Raw genomic sequence first — 4,855 nt, 5'->3', positions numbered from 1 at the left:
TTGGTGTTAGTTCTAGAAGGTCTTGTAGGTTTTCATAGAACCATTCAACTTCAGCTTCTTCAGCATTACTGCTGCAGTCCATTGGGTTGCAAAGAGTCCGACATTACTGAGTGACAGAACTGAACTGAACTGACTGATATTATACACAGTTAATAGTGTATATAATTGAATCCCAATCTCCCAAATCATCCCAGCCCACCCCCCCCACCTTTGTGTCCACGTAGTTATTCTCTACGTCTGTATCTCTATTTCTGTTTTCAAATAAGGTCTATACAATTTTTCTAGATTCCACCCATTGTTGAAATATGTTTTTTTGTTTTTTTCTCTGTTTCACTTACTTCACTCTGTATGACAGGGTCTACGTCTACCTATGTCTCTTGTAATGACACAATTTCATTTCTTTTTATGACTGAGTAATGTTCTATTGTATCCATGTGCCACATCTTCTTTATCCATTCCTCCATTGATGGACATTCAAGTTGTTTCCATGCCTTTGCTATTGTAAATGGCAATGCAATTAACGTTGGGGTACATGTGTCTTTTTGAAATATGGTTTTCTCTGGGTATTTGTACAGCAGTGGGATTGATGGGTCATATGTTAATTTTATTTTTAGTTTTTTAAGGAAATGCCATACTGTTTTCCATAGAGGCTCTATCAGTTTACATTCCCACCAAGAGTGCAAGAAGATTCCATTTTCTCCACACCCTCTTCAGTACTTATGGTTTGTGTGTGTGTGTGTGTGTGTGTATATGTGTATATATATATATATATGACAGCCATTCTGACTGGCTTGAATGATACTTCATTGTAGTTTGCTTTGCATTTCTCTAATAATTAGTGATGCTGAGCACTTTGAAACCTCAAATTCCTAAAAAATTTAAAGGTATTTAAGACATGTATAATAGCATATATGAAACGAGTCGCCAGTCCATGTTCGATGCACGATACTGGATGCTTGGGGTGGGTGCACTGGGATGACCCAGAGGGATGGTATGGGAAGGGAGGAGGGAGGAGGGTTCAGGATGGGACCACATGTATACCTGTGGTGGATTCATTTGATATATGGCAAAACCAATACAATATTGTAAAGTTAAAAAATAAAATAAAAGGTATTTAAGAATTTTTAAAAGTAAGAATTGTTTCCTTTGTTAAAATAGAATAAGAGGACTGATTTACCCTCTTACCTGAACAGCAAAAGTTTGTAATGAATGGAAGAAGAAGTAAGTTTAGAAGATATTGGATATCAAATGAACAATAGATAATAGTAAATGAGATTGGTTATACTGTTGGTTCAGCTAACCGAGCAATGTCACTAGTAACTTGATTTTATGCTTTCCATTGCATCCATTTTCATGTATTTCCATATTCTAATGGAAATCCATGGCTCAAGGATTTTATAATTCCTTTGCACATAACTTCAGCTTCCTTTCCCTTCTCTATTTGCTACGACTAATAGACAATCATTGTATTGTGGCTTGAATTTTGCACCCATCACTCAAAATACATATGTTGAAGTTCCAAAACCAATACTTCAAAATGTGGCATTTCTAAATATGGTTTATGAAGATGTGATTAGTTAGGATAAGTTCACAAAAGTGGGCCTAAATCCAATATGTCTACTGTCATAAAATGGGGAAATTAGGACAAAGAAACATGTATACTGAGAGGAAACCATGTGAAGATGAAGACAATATTCAGTTGATGCTTATATAGTGTCACCAAGAAATGCAAATATATGCCATTTGGCTTTAAGGACCAGAAGCTACCTAAGGACTGCAGCACTCCAGGATAACAGGTCCTTCACTGTCTCCTGGAGTTTGCTCAGATTTATGTTCAATGAGTCAATGATGCTATCAAACCATTTCATCCTCTGTTGCCTTTTTCTCCTCCTGCTTTCAATCTTTCCCAGCATCAGGGTCTTTTCCAAAGAGTTGGCTCTTAATATCAGGTGACCAAAGCATTGGAGCTTCAGCACCAGTCATTCCAATGAATATTCAGGGTTGATTTCCTTTAGGAATGACTGATTTGATCTCCTTTCAGTCCAAGGACACCCAATAGTTTAGTTCTGCGTATTTGTGAAATCTCTTCTTCTTTCTTTTTTTTTTTTTTTTTTTACATCAAATTATATTTCATGTTACCTGATTATATAAAAATGTAAAGTGAAAATGATTTTCAATTCTCTTTAACATTACTAGTAAATAGTTCAGCAGGAGATATGAGGCACAAAATCTTAGTAAAATGTGACACAGGAAAAGCAATAATGTAATTCTCACTTAAATTTAACTTGTCATAATCTGTTGTGAATATACAAAGACAAACTTTTAAAACGTTATATTTACTAAGATTCTGGCAAGAGTTTTATGTAACAAGACACAGCATACCAGGCCTGCCACTCAACTTATTTATGGTAAGTCTCAGCTTCAATATGAAGCTGTTAAAAAAAAAAAATCAAAAACCTGCTTTTTACATGCTAAATAGCTTGGCAAGTATGCTGTTAAACTCAGTAAGGAATTTAAGATAGCAAGAATAAGAAGTTAATAAAAAGCTAAACGTTACAGCCTAAACAAAATTCATACAAAAAATAAAAGAACTATCACTGGTTACATAAAATTTTCCTGACTGGTGAAAACTTAACAGTATAAAACATGCATTTTAGAATCTTTAGCTATCAAGTTCAAAAAGTACCAGTGTCTATCTGAAATGATTTCTTTTCAAAGCCAAAGTGTAGTCAAAATTAGTTCAAATGTTATAACACATTCTAATGCTAAAAAACATTCAGTATTATCAAAGTGGAGGTAAATCCCAGAGCTTTTGGGGCATTCTCATGCTGCAAAAGGCTATTTCTCTGGTTCACTCAAAGTAGCATGGGACAGAGTCCAAGGATGTGACTAAGCTCAGTAAAGGGCAAGACTGCCATACCTGGCTCTGACCTCCCCATGAAGCATGGCTACTGTGTCCACAAAAATAAGATGTGTGAGGATAAAGGCACGCTATTCTGCTAGCTAAAGTGATAGCAAACCACCCCCCACCCCTAAAAGCTCCTTCCCCAGGTAAATAAAAAGGGGAAAAATTTTAAATACACTTATCTACAAGAGTAAGGATATTGAAATATCAACGTAATCCCTACTTCAAAAAAGGTTAACTAGAGTCATCTGGTCATCTCTGATTACATCTTAAAGATGTGTAACAGATTCAGTTTTTGTTGATTTATCATTAGATACTTCTAGTCAAAATATTAACTTTATTCCCAAATATCTTAAACCACTAGTATGACTGCAGTGTATTACCTCCCAGAGTTACTGGAAGAGGGAAAAAAACAGATGTTCAAGCAGCAGGCAACAGTTATGGCCCTTCACACAGTGGCATCTGAGTGGCTACTGACAGTCCAGGAATAATTTAAAAACAAGATAATTCATGCATTTTAGTAAATATGTCATAATTTTCACAGTTGAAATTTCCTTAGACATTGCACTTTCTTTATAAGTGAATCCTGCTTCTTCTTAATGTTATGGTGAGTCAGGACTTGAACTAGCAGCCTTCTTTTTCTTCTTCTTACTGTGTTTCTTATGCTTCTTTTTCTTTTTTGTTTTTTCTGTTGTTTTTTCTCATTCTTCACTGCTTTTCTTCTTTTTTGCTCGTACCTCCTCAGTATACTCAGATTCTGACTCTGACTCAGATGATAATGGTTTATCTTCTGGATACATCTTTCTTTTTTTGCTGAGCCCTTTAATGTCCTTTTCTTTCTCAGTTGAATCTTTTGACTTCTTTTTCTTTTTTAAACTATCCTTATTGTCTGATTCAGTTTCTGACATAGAACTTTCAGAAGATTTATGTGAACGACTCTTCTTTTTCTTTTTCCTTTTTCCTTGTCTCTTATCCTCATCTTCAGAATCTGAAGAACTGCTGGAAGAATCAGAGCTTGATGAAGAAGAAGATGAATACCTACCAGATTTCTTCTTTTCTTTTTTCTTTCTCTGTCTTTTTTTGGATGAGCTCTCACTTCCACTTAATAATTTCTCCCTGTGTTTTTCTAGTTCTTTCTTCCAGTTCTCATTCATTTTTTCTTCAAATTCAGCCAATGCCTTGGAGCCTTTCTTTTTCTTTTCTAGTTGTTCTTTCAGTTCTTCCCAGGTAGGCCTTGGTCGATTCAAATAATCTTGGATCGTTGGACCTGAAGACTGGATTGGACCCCTTGATCTGGCCATTGCTATTAGGTTCATATAGGCCACTCTATTGTCCCGCTTCCCCATGGTGCCGGACTGAGAGCTCAGCCATCCCTCAGCGGGGAGACCAGGCCAGCGCGACTAACCTCTTAATCTCTTCTGTTTCTGTTAGGTCCTTACCATTTCTGTCCTTTATCATGCCTATCCTTGCATGAAATGTTCCTTTGATATCTCCAATTTTTTCTGGAAGAAATCTATATCTTTTCCATTCTATTGTTTTCTTCTATTTCTTTACATTGTTCACTTAAGAAGGCTTTCTTATCTCTCTTTGCTATTCTCTGGAATTCTGCATTTAGTTGGATATATGGGGCTTCCCTGGTGGCTCAGATGGTAAAGTGTCTGCCTGCAATATGGGAGACCAGGTTCAATCTCTGGGTCAGGAAGATCTCCTGGAGAAGGAAATGGCAACCCACTCCAGTACTTTTGCCTGGAAAATTCCATGGACTGAGGAGCCTGATAAGCTACAATCCATGGGGTCACAAAGAGTTGGACAGGACTGAGCAACTTCACTTCTTCACTTCTTCCCTTTCCCTCTTGCCTTTCACTTCTCTTCTTTCTCAGCTATTTGTAAGGCCTTCTCAGATAATCCCTTTGCCTTCTTGCATTTCCTTTTTTTTGAAGGGGGGATAGT

General features: G+C 36.5%; 1 pseudogene; it reads right to left on the bottom strand.

Annotated features, from left to right (window-relative positions):
* Nucleotides 1–3,440: 3,440 nt before the first annotated feature.
* LOC102268936 (protein FAM133B pseudogene) lies at nt 3,441–4,304 on the bottom strand (annotated as a pseudogene).
* Between the last annotated feature and the right edge of the window lie 551 nt (nt 4,305–4,855).

Source organism: Bos mutus, chromosome 12, assembly GCF_027580195.1.
Source record: "Bos mutus isolate GX-2022 chromosome 12, NWIPB_WYAK_1.1, whole genome shotgun sequence".
NCBI classification, from domain to species: domain Eukaryota; kingdom Metazoa; phylum Chordata; class Mammalia; order Artiodactyla; family Bovidae; genus Bos; species Bos mutus.
The sequence above is the reverse complement of the archived record's forward strand: the minus strand, read 5'-3'. Positions and strand labels throughout refer to the sequence as shown.